Raw genomic sequence first — 16896 nt, forward strand, 5'->3', positions numbered from 1 at the left:
AGCAATAAGACAATATCGTTCAAATTGTAAAACTGGTCCATTATCAATTGCCTCTCAATCCACAACAAAAGATTATAAAAAGGGCTTAAATGGAGCCTTGGGGGACCCCCTTTTAAAAAAAGTAAGGGCGACACGATGTCATTATGACAAATAAAAGCTGCCGCAGAAGTCAGACAATCAAATAACAATATCGGGGCAGTCTATCTCTTAGATCTTTTTTAAAAACGGGATCACATTGTCGAACGCTCTCTCAATATCCAAGAATAAGCAAGCCATATCCCGGGCAGACACGTATCCAGAGTAGACCTCCGCAGAAAGAATACCAAGAAAGAATATCAAGACAAGACTTTCTCCTCCTGAATCCATACTGAGAGAGAGGGAAGATGTCGACGGACTCCACCCACCATTCTAGGCGGGTCAGGATGAGCTTTCAAGAACTTTAAGAAGGCAGGAGGTAAGAGAGATAGGACAAAATTTTCCTGGTGTACTCTTTGAAATAAGAAACACTAGAGAAGTACTCTAAGAAAGCGAAAAAAGGCCCGCCAAGAGTAATTTATTAAATATATCAAGGAGAGATACCAAATACGCGTCTGGAAGAGAAACAATCAGGTTGTAATCTATCTGGTCTAGCTAGGAGAGGAACTGATCTTTAAATTAGATAAAACAGAATAAAACTCTCTGAGTGTGAAAGGAGTAGAGAAAGAATGACACTGGATTTGATTTGAGGACAAATCATTGATCGAAAAATAAATTTTATTAAATGTTGAAAGAGGACAGATTTTGTTGATAGTGTTCAGTATTTCCGGGGAAATGAAAGATTGAAATGAGGTGGGGGAACAGCAATCCCCAGATGTCTGTTCCTAAATCTCTTGTTGTGTGCTCGGGTAAGGCACAAGGAGTTGCGCCAAATTGGGATGAGGATCCGGGGCGTCAGGACTTGTATCGGGTTGATTAAATAAACACACGTCACTTTTCACTATTAAAGAACTTTTATTTTAATTAATCGCTTGACTTTTCTTTGTTTCACCAATGTTACACTTGTGCGTATATCTGTTTAGCGGCACTATTAACTATAACTTTGCGTATCGCGCGCGACTGCGAAAAAATGTTAAAGATCGCACGCGGCTAGCGAAGTCGTTGTAATTAACGACTCGAGGTCGACTTCGGAGCGACTTGGAGCGACTTTGCGATTGCCGGGCGCGTCTTCTGCTCCGTTTTTATAGTATCGCTTTTTGGAATTTCCTTGATCGGAAGGGATGCCTGGCAACGGGCCTCCTTGGTCAAGGACCTAGGTGCAAGCGAAGCAGATTCAAAGTCCTTCTGTTTTGCTTGCACGTTGAGCAATTTCGGTTCCGCGTATATCTCGCAGCGTATGCGTTTTACGCGGTCAGTGTCCGTCGTCAAGCGGATGTAATACGAGTAGTTATACATTAATAGTTATATCTCTTAGGGATATAACATTCCTCCCCCGTTAAGAAGAAAAACGAAGGTACGTAGTTTTTCGCTTAAACCTAAAGTTTATAAATGTTTTATGCCCGTTTACAATATAATTACAATCGTTTCCTATTTTCTAAAAACGTGTGCTATTGCTTTTTCTCAGTATGGATCTAGGTAAATTCCAGTCATCGTCAAGTATCTTTGATCATCCTCGTCGTAGCGTTTCATCGTATATCAGCATTTTTTTACCGACTTTAATTTTCGTTTTAAAAATTTTTCGGTTCGCCTAGGCATCGTCCGATAAAAAATTCCTGGCTCGGTTTGTTCGGCTTTTATGATTGTTGCGCTATTTTGGCGGGTCGGATAATTGTTCGCTGCGCGGGTGTAATCGGACCTTCTCATACGGGCGCAATTTTATTACAGCGTTTCCTAGTTGCAGCTCCTGTTTCCTATGGTTGCAAGAAACATTTTGTTTCTTCAGGAAATCTATTCTTATAATTCCGTCATATTTCATCGGAGAATCATCTTTCACGACGTAAATCGCGTGTTTTATCTTGTTCCCGTTTAGCTCAATGGTCGCGTACATTTTCCCGATCGTCTTTGCCTTGTGACCGGTTATTCCAACGAGGATTATTTTATCATTGTAAATTTCGGTCTCGCCCTCAAGAGTTTCACTTTTATCAATGAAATAGTAGCTCCTGAATCGTAAAGCATATTTACTTTTCCGTGTTTTGCCTCTCGCATGGGCAGAGTAATTACATTTAAACTCTTTCCTCTCTCTCTCTCTCTCTCTCTCGGCGTTCGGCGCACGTGTGTCACCTGATATTCCCGCGCGCGTGTTGTCTTATTTCCTCTTGTCTCTCGTTTTCGTCGCTGCTTCGCTCAGAATCCGTATCATTTTTTTTCGTTCTCGGCTTCTTATGACTCTCGGTTACATTAACGTTACGCGATTTTTTATCACCGTTTACTCTATCGTGACTTGATGTCGTTTTTGGCCGTCCATTTAAAGTCCAGCATTCTTCACGATTGTGCCCGCGTTTTTTGCAGTAATTGCAAAATTTTTCTACTGTAGTTACGCGATCTGACTTCTCCGGTTTCGGAAGCGCCTATTTACTACTACGGCATTCTCGCCCAATGTGGCCTGATTTTCCACATTTGTAGCAAGTAATTTTTTCGAAATCTCGCGATGACGACTTTATATCCCGTTGGTTATTTCTAGTTGATCGGGGCATTGGCGTTCCTGACCTTTTCTTCCGTTATTGCTGCGTTGATAGCATCCTTCAATGTACGATAATCCCGTGACCTAACGATGGTTTGTATTTCCTCGCGCAGTTCTGTCTGGAAGTTATGTAACGCCTGTCCTTGTATCGTTTCGAGGATAACGCGTTTTTCCGTCGTGGAGCGCGCTCGTCCCTCGATCATTGACTCATAGAGCTCCATTGCAACAGTCTCGACGCGAATTCCGAAAGCTTGTGAGTCTTTGTTCGCTTTCTGTTTAAGGGAATTAAACTCAATTTGTAAATGGGTGGTCGTATGCTTGCTTTGATACGTTGATTCTAATTGTCTTTTTAATTCCTCGTAAGTTCGTATATCTTGCGTTTTGCAATCAAGCCAAGCCTTTCCCTTGATTTTTGTGCTAAGGATGCCCCAAACTAGACTGTCCTCGTCGCGTCTGTTTATATGACTGATAGCGTACGTGCATGCATCTAGAAATTTATTGAATTCGCGTTGTGACTGGCCGTGGAAAGTGGGTATAAGTTCCCTTGCTTCCTTTAGCGTCATGTATCTTCCGCGTACATTTCTACGGTTTCTTACGTCGTATTTGCTGCATCCATATGCGATGTCGTATCTCTCTTCCTCACGTCTGTTCCGGTTTTCGTTACGAAATTCTTGTTCATCTTCGGATCTTTGCTCGTGAGTATTTCTTCGTAGATCACGTCGGTGACTCTGTCGTCTACCCAGGTCTCGGTCGCGTGAGCAGTCTCGCGAGTCGCGTCGATTGTCATACCTATCGTTCGCATTCTTCTCATATCGATATTTGTCCGCATCCTGATAACGTATATTGTCGCGTATGTTTTGTCGACTTACGATTTCGTCTCTGTCGCTAATGTATTCGCGGAAATTTTTTGGATTATTGCGATACGGTATCATGTTTCGGTCGTGCGTACGCCTGTGGAATTCTCGACGGCTGTCGTTCGATTCCTCTCCGCAAGACAATGACGCACGTATTTCTCTACGCATTTCCTTGCGCATTGCTTCTATTTCCGCACGCACATCTGTTCGTATTTTGCGCATACCCTGTATTAACTCGCGCAATAGAGGACTATCTGCGTCTACCCCGCGATTATCAGGTGATCTATGCACGTCTTCCACGAATTGTTTATGGTCGCGTGCTACAACATCACGAAGGCGGTTGATTTCACGGTCAACAGCACCCTCGGATACATTCATGGCACCGTTTGACGGTTTTCGCGACATGTCGTCCTGATATTCGTTAAGATCAAAAATGCTGCTGTCGTAGGACGTAAGCGAGAATTCTCCGCGTTGCGACACGTTACTAGGAGTTCGACTTACGCGTACTTTAATTTCTTTTCTTACTTTTATATCGGCGTCGATTTCTCCTTTTGCAAATAAGCTTTCGTCAAAAATATCAAACGGAAATTCGCGTTCGGCTTTCCCGTGAGTAAATGATTCTGAGTCGCTCTTACCCGAATAATGTGCTTCTAATTTTATTCGCACTTTTTCGAGGTTTTCTAAAGTTAACGGTAGTGCTTTGATTGATCGTTTAGCTGAGTCGCTATATAACCACGATTTATTCGCTATCGCTTGTCGGAGTGTTTTGCTTTCCTCCGACATTCACGCAAGTGTATATATATAAAAAGTTCTGTTTGGACTTACATTAATACGGCTAGCATAATTATCGCTCGCTTGCTGACGCTGCAGGTCATCGCTCGGCGGTGTTGATACGGCTGGCGGTCCGGCGTTGTAAGGTAATCCTGCGGGTCGCTGTACGGTGCGATGCGTTGTCCGTAGTGTCGTAGGTCGCGTCCTTAGGTGGTGACCCACTTCACGTCTGCTGATGCGTTGTCCGTGTGTGTGTGTGTAGTCTTGCACGTACGGCACGCTGCTGCTTATACGTCGGCTGATTTATCTAGCTGACGTGTCTGTTTTATTATATGCGCGTATATGTTACAGGTCTTATTTGATGCCTTCTGTGTTGTCCGCTTCTCGTCGATTATTATTTCGACGTGCCTGATTATTAATACTGCTGTATTTTTCAGGTCTTCTTCCGAGTAGTTCCTGACGGTCCTTCGGCGCAATCCCACCGCTGCCACCAATTTTGTTGTGTGCTTCGGGTAAGGCACAAGATGTCGCGCCAAATTGGGATGAGGATCCGGGGCGTCAGGACTTGTATCGGGTTGATTAAATAAACACACGTCACTTTTTACTATTAAAGAACTTTTATTTTAATTAATCGCTTGACTTTTCTTTATTTCACCAATGTTACACTTGTGCGTATATCTGTTTAGCGGCACTATTTAACTATAAATTTCGCGTATCGCGCACGACTGCAAAAAGATGTTAAAGATCGCACGCAGCTAGCGAGGTCGTTGTAATTAACGACTCGAGGTCGACTTCGGAGCGACTTGGGAGCGACTTTGCGACTGCCGGGCGCGCCTCCTACTCCGTTTTTATAGTATCACTTTTGGAATTTCCTTGATCGGAAGGGGTGCCTGACAACGGGCCTCCTCGGTCAAGGACCTAGGTGCAAGCAAAGCAGATTCAAAGTCCTTCTGTTTTGCTTGCACGTTGAGCAATTTCGGTTCCGCGTATATCTCGCAGCGTATGCGTTTTTACGCGGTCAGTGTCCGTCGTCAAGCGGATGTAATACGAGTAGTTATACATTAATAGTTATATCTCTTAGGGATATAACACTCTTAACGATTTTTCAGAGGCGGGTAATGGGAGTTTTGAGGAAAAAAGTTTTGCAGAACTCCGTAGTCCTCCTCAGTCTTTGATTCAATTTCTTAATTTCAGCAATCTCTACAGTCGAGTCGAGATTTTGTTGAATTTCCTCATCAGATATGTCCAGAGGCACATTCTTAATTATGCCCCTCCTTAAAATTCTAAAGATGGAATAAACGTTATAATTTTTTGATTTAAGCGTTTGGTTGGAGAGGACATTGTTAGCAGAGTGCCGAGTTCTAAAAGAACAGTGACTCTAGAGTAACCAGATTTTTTTATTTCAACAATATCATTTTTATACGGGGGAGATAATCCTCCCAACAGAAATTATGTCAATGGGGACAGATGAAGCAGTCTGTATAAAGACTTTGTAGGCCTTGAATTTTAGAATCATAGATAAGTTTGCTATGAAGGTCAGAAGAGAAATTGTAATTATTAATATTATTGTTGACTAAATTTACAGAAAGCTCACCTCTCTCAAAGGTATTTTCACGTGATACAAGAGTGTTGTTGTCATTTTCAGAGGAATTTTCCACACTCTGATTCCCCACTTTACGTTTTTTCTTCTCTTTGTAGTAAATTTGGAGGTGTTGTTGACCCCTTGTTTTTATTACCATCAAGGTTATATGAGGTCGTCAAGGAGGGAATAGCAGAGGGATCGACCCGAAAACCAGAGCCAGAATTAATGTTAGAATTACAACTAGTGATAGATAAAAAGGCCAACTTATCGAGCAATTATTAGAGTTGTTCTGTCAAATAAAATTTATTGCATGTAAAATTAAACATAAAACATTATGTGAAAGTTACAAACATTCTATACTCAAACTTGAGCGAAAATTACAATTATTATAAAATAAACGTTTCAACCGCACGCGGTCTTCCTCAGTATTATATTACAGTAATTATTAAAAAATACAAATCATACAAAAATTCCACATAATATCAAAAATTAATGTTAGTTCTTCAATAAAAGTCGAGAATTTATAAGCAATTAAAGCGTGTTTCAATCCGTCATATCCAACAAATGTTCGCCTCGATATAATCTTTGATTTTAATCAAATCTCGAAAAGTTTCATTGTTAATATGCGAGAAATTAATACGTTCTGTAGGCGCTGCGATTAACAAAAAATTGACGATTAACGTATGTCAAAAATTAAAATATATATCCTTAACAATTAGCAATATGCTTACTTGACATCGTCCTTCTTGACAATTTTAACCACGTTTTTTTGAAAAAGTTATTGAAGATGACACAAGAAAAGACCAACAATATAAAAAGACACCTCATTTCAAACTCTACTTAATCGAACAATATGCGTGTTTATATATGATCTAATACCTATGTTTAAACCGTTAATGTTCTATTTGTCTTATTATTATTTATTGTTCGCTAATTTATCCAAAATATCAAAATACGACTCGCTGAGTAACTCAGTATCTTTGTTTAAATTTAGCCCATTTTTTTGTTCTTTAATATGTAGCATCTCAGAGATGAGTCTTTTATAATAATTATTTTCGTTGTCCAGAATCTTTACGTTATCCCAATTAAATGTATGGTGTTCATTTCTTATGTGTTCAGAAATTACTGATATTTCGTTGAGTCCAACCTAATATTATTTTTATGTTCTTTTAGTCTCATCTGTAATTGCCTCGTTTGGCCTACATAAGATGCATTACAATTATTGCAATTGATCTTATAAACAACATTCGAATTGCATGGATGTTTAATTTTATGATTCTGTGCTTTAATAATGTTATCAAGTTTGTTGAGATATCTGTATTCTACTATACACTCTGTATTTTTTATCGAGGAGACAATCATTTCTGAGATCCTATTTATATACGGAATGAGAAAGAATTTTTTATTAACTGATTCCTTTTCTATAATTTCTGTTCTTTCTATGTTAGCTTGTTTTTTTTAATGCTTTTTTTTACATATGATGTGTTCTATCCGATGATTAATTTGGTTAAAAATCAGATCAAGAGGGTAACCATTGCTTGTGAGTATATTAATGATTAACTCCAAATTTTTATTAAAAATTGTGGGTGTGATAACAACAAACATCTGTCCACAAGGTTGTATATTATTCCAATTTTATGGCATAATAGGTGGTTAGAAAAAAATGATAAAGTCCTTCCTGAGAAGGTTTCTTTTTGATACCAATCAATGTATATTGTATTATTAATAATTTTTAATGATAAATCTAAGAAATTAAAGCTACGGTTAACCTCTTGTTCTACCGTGAATTTAAGTCTATCATGATAGTTATTAAAATTGTTAACTATCTGAGTCATATTAATCATAGAAGTGGCCAATATTATGTCATCTACATAACGGAAGTAAAACAAACATTTTAAATTTAACGCTTGAAGAACTGTATCCTCAAGATCTTGTATAACCAAGTCAGCTATAATTGGTGATAACGGAGACCCCATAGGGGTCCCAAAAGTCTGTTGTAAATTATGTCATTAAATGTAAAATAAGTAAAAGTCAATATGAATTTTATACCACATATAAATTCGCTTTTTCGGTATTCTAGTATTTGTTTTAATGTGATCCCATCTATCATTAATCCCATTAATCGCAAATCTAGAGATACGTTCGTACATAAACAACACATTTAAAGAAACATCTTATATTTGTACAGCGTGTTGTTTGGTAAAAAGATTGATAAGAACGATAAGAATGTTAGAATGGTTATTAACTCTTTATTGTTTTTTGGAAGCACTATCGTCATTCTCACGCGAAAAATCCATTTTCACTGTCGTCAGAATCGCAAATTAGGAAAGTAGAAAAGACGAGTATCTGATCAAGTGATCTTTCGTACTCGGTTTTTTTTTTAAAAAAGAATTGGGTGTCCCCCCCCAAAAAATCACAGGATTTTTCCTTAGGAATTTTCCAATATAGGAGGAGAATCTGGAAGGAGGAAAGGCTCTCCCGCTCATGTATAGGCCGTTCTTATCAGCCCTGCCGATGGGGAGAACGTGGAAAGTCACAAATGGCGGTGCATGCACTCCTTCAAAAAGCGCAGCTCACAAGGCAGAAATTCACAGGTATATGTTTTGAAAAAGGTCACAAGATTCGGCCAGAAGCACAGCAAGCACACCCAAACAAGCATGCAACGAAAGCAGAGAAAGTTAATTAAGGCAACAGATAGTACTTAACAATCAAGAACTTTACAGTAGAGCACAACGCAGGCACGTCCGTACAGTTTCGGCGACTCACGACCGAATCAATTAACAAGATGTACTGCCTTTATCTTATACTAAAAGAAGAACTTGTTAAACAAAAATTGTTTACAATTGTACGTAGAGTACGTAGATATAAGATTTACACTTATTGCCCACTACGCATGCGCGCTCCATTCCGTTTTATAATTCCCTTTTTTGCCGTTCCCGATTTTTTGCTTTGCATGGGACCAAGGTCCGTAGATGAACGACGAAAGGGAAGAAGGTCGTCGCATAAGCCGTCATTTTGGGACCACGAAGTTATGTTTGTTGTATGTTGGTGCAGAAAGAAGACTGAGAGACGTCACGACCCGCTTTTAGGTGATCCATGAAAGCAATACGCCCTCTGTGGACATAAAAAACGTGACATGAACTACATATTCAATGTCCACGAATGTCTCAGTAGGTATATACAATGTGCACAATTTCTGGTTGTGTTTCGTGCTTGTGCACGAAATGACGCATTATATATAATATATATATATACAGGGTTTACCAAAAGTGTGGCAAACCCCTAAATATCTCGGAAAATATACGTTTTACAGAAAAGTGTTTCCAACAAAAGTTGTAGGGTTTAAAAAGATCCACATACTGATTCTATCAGATTGACCTTGGATGGCGTCGTCAAGGTCAGTCAAGGTCACGTTGATTTTTTTAAATGGCACCCCCTACATTTGATTGCATATTCTTATAGCTTAATTCAAGAGCTTTCCAAAGCACTATAATAATGTTCATTTTTATTACGTACTTTGCGAGTTATGAGGGTTTAACGTTAGAGTACCGCCGGTTTTAACATTATTCAGGTATACCACATGGAGGTTACTCGCTTGGATTTGCATCTGTTGTGTGTGTGATCCAGTCAACTATAAGGCAAGATCGGTCGTGGATCCAGCCAACTAGGACAAGATCGGTCGTGGATCCAGTCAGCAAAAGCAAAGACCCAACTGAAACCATATCTGATCGAAGTTTTCACCTGTTATTGCTTGTATTGCCGAAAGTATCTGATTCCTCAACATATCCTCATATTTCGCTGAAGTCAAATTACCAAAAAAAACTGCTCCATAAAACGTGTATAAAACATCTCGTTAGTTCCTTTATTTACCGCTATGTGACGCACGATACATGCAGTCTAACTCGCATTTAACATTCAACTAAGAATGTATAAAGCTATCAAAGAACGAGCACCTTCTAACTGCAGCTTTGAGCAAGCAGAAATTAATTGTTATCGTCCAATACAACGTACGATTAATTAAAATTAAACGTTTTAAAATGGCTCGCGAGTTGTCGGAACGTGAGAGAGGAGAGGATTGGCCACCTCGGTCACCAGATCTAACTCCTCTTGATTATTATCTATGGGGATACCTGAAGAGTAAGGTTTACAGAACAAACCTAAAACCATTAACGAATTGATACAGCAAATAAGGGATGAAATGGCTTTGATACCTTTTGAAACGAATCGTAAAGCCATTTCTACATTCTACCAAAGATTAGCATATTGTCAGGAAGTCAATGGCAGCCACTTTCAGCATTTACTTTACACATTAAAACACATCTTTTTTTTTTTTTTTTTTTTGGTAACTCTGGGGAAACCTCATGGTACCCACTCACCTCCGGGTAGAGGTGAGGGTTATGTGGGACTCCCTGTCCCTTTCGGGACAGGACCTACCGCACTAAAACCCCAGAAGATGTCCTAACCCGGGGCGTTTGATGGGGGGTGCCGAGATGCTGGTAACCCATGCCGTCTCGGAAACCACCCCCCGCCCATAACTCTCCGGGGAGCCGCCTCTACCTTGCGGCTGAGACACCTCCCCGACCGCACAGTCAATGACTGTGCGGTATCGACACGGTTGCGGCACGAGGCGACATCGACCTCATGCCGCGCCCTCCCAAAAGTTTGAGGGGCGGAGCCATGGCTCGAGAACTCCCGCTCGAGCCATCGCCCCTCGCCCCCCAGTGTCGCAACCCCCAGACCCCCAAGAGGGTGGCCTGGTTCGGCGGTCCACTGAAAGGGCCCTCATCAGGAGGCCTCTCTCAGAAGGAAGAGACCCCTTCCATGGACGGTGTTTCCCTCCCACCGGTGCCCAGCGGCTCCCGGTGAGAGGGCCCCACATTAAAACACATCTGCAATTGTCTGGTGCAACCTAACCTAATCTCTGTATACACGCACCGCACGCACGCACACGCATTTCGAACAATTATTATGATAAATAAGCATCCACAAATTTGTTTACTATGTTTGCTATGTCGATTACTTTTTCAGGTCTTTAAATGCTCCATTGTAATTTGGTTGGGTCTTTGCTTTTGCTGACTGGATCCACGACCGATCTTGTCCTAGTTGGCTGGATCCACGACCGATCTTGCCTTATAGTTGACTGGATCACACACACAACAGATGCAAATCCGAGCGAGTAACCTCCATGTGGTATACCTTGAATAATGTTAAAACCGGTGGTACTCTAACGTTAAACCCTCATAACTCACAAAGTACGTAATAAAAATGAACATTATTATAGTGCTTTGGAAAGCTCTTGAATTAAGCTATAAGAATATGCAATCAAATGTAGGGGGTGCCATTTAAAATAATCAACGTGACCTTGACCTGACCTTGACGACGCCATCCAAGGTCAATCTGATAGAATCAGTATGTGGATCTTTTTAAACCCTACAACTTTTGTTCGAAACACTTTTCTGTAAAACGTATATTTTCCGAGATATTTAGGGGTTGCCACACTTTTGGTAAACCCTGTATATATATATATATATATATATATTAGCGACTTATAAATAAATTCACCAGATCTTTGAAAAAATAATGTTTATTCATTGAAAGTATAAAGCGAAAGAACAAAAAGAATTAATATGTAACAAATAAATGAATGAATGTGTTGTTATGGAAATATTGATTTTTCTTAAAAACATTATGTATATTAATGAATTGAAGTTATTACAAATGTATAAAGATGTAAAAAAGTGTAAAAGTGCAGTGAAAAGTGTAGGTGTAATAAAAGTGTAGAGTGTAAATGAAGGTGTGGATGATGAATGCTACAGTACTCCCCCCCAAGTGACGATATTCGTTGCGAAATGGACTTTCTTCTCTCTTTGGTGGGTAGGTGCGTACAGCTTTTCCAACAGTAGAAGAAGAAGAAGGATTTGAAGTAGCAGAAACAGGAGCTGAAGTAGCAGGAACAGGAGCTGAAGTAGCAGGAACAGGAGTTGAAATAGCAGGAACAGGAGTTGAAATAGCAGGAACAGGAGCTGAAGATCTGGTAGAAAGTTCAGTAGAATCTGAAGTTCTAGGAATGAAGGCTGGCTTGAGACGTTCTGTCGAAATATTGACAACTCTTCCTGAAACATTAACTGCAAATAAATGATCAGAGATACGTTTCTCAATAGGAAAAGGGCCAGAATAAGGAGGTTGTAGTGACTTCCTAACAGTATCTTCTCGAATCCAAACATGAGTACAATCAAAAAGATTCTTGTGAACAAAAGATGATCTTTTGCAATGATGACTTGTAGGAGATGATCTGATATTCCTCATATGAATCCTGTGTTTTTCAAGAAAGATTTCAGGATCTGCAGGAAAATCTTCTTCAATGAAAAATTCTCCAGGAATACGAAGAGTGGATCCATAAAGAAGTTCTGCAGGTGAAGCTTTTAAATCTTCTTTGAAACACGAACGTAATCCCAAAAGAACTGAAGGTAAAGATTCTACCCAGTTGGTTGTTTCGTGGCACATAATCGCTGCTTTCAAAGTTCTATGCCATCTTTCCAGAATTCTATTTGAAGCAGGATGATAAGCAGAAGTTCTAATCCTTTGACATCCAATTAGGTTTGTTAAAGCTTTGAATAAAGCTGCTTCAAACTGAGGACCTTGATCTGTTGTAATGCTGATAGGAGAACCAAAACGTGCTACCCAATGTGAATAAATGTTGTAGAAATAGTTTCAGCAGAAATCTCAGAAATAGGAACAGCTTCAGGCCATCTGGAAAAACGATCAATCATAGTAAGACAATAACGGTAATTTTGACAAATAGGAAGTGGTCCAACAATGTCTAAATGCACATGCTGAAAGCGTTGAAACAGGAATTGCAATCTTAATTGGAGAATTCTTGGTGTGTCTTGAAATCTTCGCACGTTGACATGGAAGACAAGTTCGAGTCCATTCCTTCACATCTTTCTTCAAAGAAGGCCAAATGAATTTCAGTAGTAATTGTTTACATGTCAATCTGCCGCTGGGGTGAGCGAGTCCATGAACAACATCAAAAATTCTCTTGCGTAAGAGTTTAGGAACATATGGACGAATTAATTCCGAAGAGCAATCACAATAAATAGGTATGGTTGATCTTGAAAGAATAAGTTTCTTCAACAGAAGTGAAGAATTTGAAGAAAGTAAAACTTGAAGTTCTTCATCTTCTTTCTGATAATTAGCAAGTTCTTCTAAAGAAACTATAATAGGCATTGAAATAGATTCAATTCTTGACAGAGCATCAGCAACTGAATTCATTTTTCCAGAAATATAGGTAATATTTGTAGAGAATTGAGCAATAAAGTCCAATTGTCTGATCTGTCTTGGTGACGCTTTATCCAATTTCTGACGGAAAGCAAAAATCAAAGGTTTATGATCAGTTCTGATAAACAGTTGTCTTCCTTCAACAAATGCCTGAAATGTTTAATAGCCAAATAAATGCTAAGAAGTTCTCTATCATAAGTGCTATAATTTCTTTGAGCTTTGTCTAGTTTCTTTGAGAAAAATGCTATTGGTTTGATATCGTCATCAATAGACTGTTCAAGTGATGCACCAACAGCAAAGTCAGAAGCATCACAAGTTAAAATAAGAGGAGCATGAGGAGCAGGATGAGAAAGGGTAGTAACTTGTAAAAGTTCTTCTTTACATGACTCGAAAGCAAATTCCGCTTCTTTAGTCCAAGAAATAATTCTTCTATCCCTCTTGCGACTGTCCTTTAAATATTCTGTTAACAGAGCTTGATGATTTGCAGCATCCTTGAGACAGCGACGATAATAATTGATAATTCCTAAGAATCTGCGTAATTCATGAAGTGTCTTAGGTTTAGGATAATCAATAATTGATTTCACTTTTTCGGATGTAGGTTTAACTCCTTGGTTAGAAACTAAGTAACCAAGAAAAGAAATCTCGCTTTGACCGAAAAGACATTTAGCGACATTGATTGTCATTCCAGCTTGTTGAAGACGATCAAAAATAATGCGTAAGTGAGCAAAATGTTCTTTCTCATCTTTAGAAGCAATAAGAATGTCATCAAGATAACAAAAGGCAAAACTCAAATCATTAAGTAAAGAGTTCATGAGCCGTTGAAAAGTTTGGGCTGCGTTTCGTAAACCGAAAGGCATTACGACAAATTCAAAAAGCCCAAATGGAGTAGTGACAGCTGTTTTGTGAATATCTTCTTTAGCGACGGGTACTTGATAGTACGCTTTAACTAAGTCGATTTTAGAAAAGATATTCTTACCAAAAAGTGAAGAAGAAAAATCTTGAATATGAGGTAAGGGATAACGATCCGGGATAGTCACTGAATTGAGTGCACGATAATCACCACACAGTCTCCAAGAATTTTGTTCCTTTTTAGGTACCATATGTAGAGGGGCTGCCCAGGAGCTGCTTGAAGGTCTGCAAATTCCTTGCTCCATCATAGACTTGAATTCTTCCTTGGCACATTTAAGTTTCTCAGGAGTAAGTCTTCTGGGAGTCGAAAATTTAGGAGAACCTTCCGTAACGATATGATGTTCAACACCATTGTTTTTACCGAGGAAATCGGAGAAAAACGGGTGAGTTCTGGAAATTCGGTTAAAAATTTGTGGTACACAGAATCAGGAGATGTGGTAAAAATTGACAAATGTGCAACTTCTTGAATTTTTCCAGTATTCGTAAGACCGGTAACATTATCAATCAATTTCTTGTTTTTAATGTCAATTAGGAGATTAAAATGACAAAGGAAATCGGCGCCTAAAATAGGACGTTGAATATCCGCGACACAAAATTTCCATTTGAATTCTCTCCTTAAACCGAGGTTCAAAATTAAAGTTTTAGAACCGTAAGTATTAATTTGAGTACCATTTGCGGCAAAAAGTTTTAAATTAGTATGCCACGGCTTCAATAAAACCTTTTTAGGTAACAACGATATATCAGCGCCCGTATCGACAAGAAAATTCAAATTTGAATGTCTGTCGAAAATAATGAGGCGATTGTTAGAAACACCGTCGTAAGCAGCCTCAGTCTTAAGCGGCGTTTTTAGTTTTCCTGTGAAGCCAAGAATGTTTTGGACATAGAACAAGGTAAAGTACATCGTTTAGCCTTATCACCAAACTTCTTATGGTAAAAACAAATTGATGTATCTTTAATATCTTTATTTGATTTGTCTTTCTTACGCGATAACGATCTAAATCTTCTATTCTCTCTAGACCGGCTTTTGGAACGATCTCGACGACGAGAAACTTCTAGAGCTTCGATTCTTCGTAGCAAATCCGCGAAATCCGAAGATTTATTACTTGTATTATTGGAAACTTCCGCGACTTGCAAACCGCCGTCCCGATCAGCAATTTTATCGGCTAATTCCGCAAGTTTAACAAGAGGAACATCCTCTACTACGGCTAAAGTCGTTTGAATTCTATGTGGTAAGCGTTGAAGCCAAATCATTTGCAAAACACTATCTGCTAAAGATCCTCCAGACAAATGACGAATTTCTCGAAGTAATTCCGAAGGCTTTTTATCATTAAGTTCAATTCCAGCTATTATTTGTCTCAAACGTTTTTCCTCTGAATCCGTAAAGCGATTTATTAATATTTTCTTTAAATAATTATATTTATCTGTTTTAGGTGGATTTTCAATGACTTCAGATATGTTTACTAAGGCTTGTTCATCAAGATGACGAATGACAGAACTATATTTAATATCATCTGATCGAATTCGATAAACCGTAAACTCACTTTCAATAGAAGCAAACCAGAGTTTAGGTTGTTTATGCCAGAAAGTCGGTAGTTTTAATAAACGAAACTCATTTGAGTGAATTTGTAACATAGGATCACTCACCTGATGTCCAGTTTGAGAAGGTAAAATATTAATATTTTCTGATCCAACCTGATTTGATCCGCTCGCCAAATCCATATCAATCTGTGTATCCGAACAGGGTCTAACTGGTGATCTATCGATTGGCATTTTCCTCTTGTTCCAGGAATCCGATAAAATGATTTGAGAATTTCCGTGAAGGACTAATCCGCCTCTGATGTTTCAAAGATCCGAAGAATGAATCTCTTAAAATCAGAATATCCAGCAATTCTTCCAAGCGATGATAATATTTCGCAGACTTCAAATACGACGATCACTTGGCACTTATTCCGCATCAGCCTTTAAAATGCGTCGGCTTTAATATCACGTCGGCTTTAATATCACGTCGGCTTTAATATCACGTCGGCTTTAATATCACGTCGGGGTCACCAAAAATGTAGCGACTTATAAATAAATTCACCAGATCTTTGAAAAAATAATGTTTATTCATTGAAAGTATAAAGCGAAAGAACAAAAAGAATTAATATGTAACAAATAAATGAATGAATGTGTTGTTATGGAAATATTGATTTTTCTTAAAAACATTATGTATATTAATGAATTGAAGTTATTACAATGTATAAAGATGTAAAAAGTGTAAAAGTGCAGTGAAAAGTGTAAGGTGTAATAAAAGTGTAGAGTGTAAATGAAAGGTGTGGATGATGAATGCTACATATATATATATATATATATTGTTGCGCCCCCGTGTTACGCCCCTGGATCTACATCTTTGTATCGAGTGATACTTTTCGCGGGATCAACTCTTTACGCCTCCGGGAGATCGTCGTCAAGGGAGTTGTTGTTAAACAACTAAGGGTCTTCTTCTGTTTTCGGGAGACATGACAGATTTGGTCTAGCGGTCGCATCGTGCGGACGTTTTCCGAGACCGGAGCTTCTTTGCATTATGAATGCACTATTTGTTATATTTCATTGGTTTCGTGTATTGGATTTTTATATTAAAGTTCATTTCCCTATGACGCGAGTCTTTATTTCGCGCGCGAGTGAGAGTGACTGTGTGAGTGATTGAACGAGAGGCGTCCCGAGGACGCAACATTTTGGGGGCTCAGCCGGGATAAAACCGAAAGAATCGCATCTTCCTGAGTGAACGCCAAAATGACGACTCATTCACCGAAAGCGACGCGTTCCCGAACAACGATGAAGGAGATAGATAAGACGGATGCGTTGCA

The 16896-nt window shown here is 39.0% G+C and overlaps 1 long non-coding RNA gene across 2 annotated transcripts; it reads left to right on the plus strand.

Moving 5' to 3' along the window:
- Positions 1–14410: 14410 nt before the first annotated feature.
- Positions 14411–16134, plus strand: LOC146722296 (uncharacterized). 2 transcript variants are annotated; one of them, XR_014925233.1, is made up of 6 exons: positions 14411–14433; positions 14583–14699; positions 14777–14940; positions 15067–15279; positions 15481–15714; positions 15837–16134. It is a non-coding gene; the product is annotated as an uncharacterized LOC146722296 (long non-coding RNA). The 2 variants fall into 2 exon arrangements; XR_014925232.1 differs by having other exon boundaries at positions 14427–14699.
- Positions 16135–16896: the final 762 nt, after the last annotated feature.

Source organism: Nylanderia fulva, unplaced genomic scaffold, assembly GCF_048542155.1.
Source record: "Nylanderia fulva isolate GAGA-0341 unplaced genomic scaffold, ASM4854215v1 Scaffold335, whole genome shotgun sequence".
Lineage (NCBI taxonomy): Eukaryota > Metazoa > Arthropoda > Insecta > Hymenoptera > Formicidae > Nylanderia > Nylanderia fulva.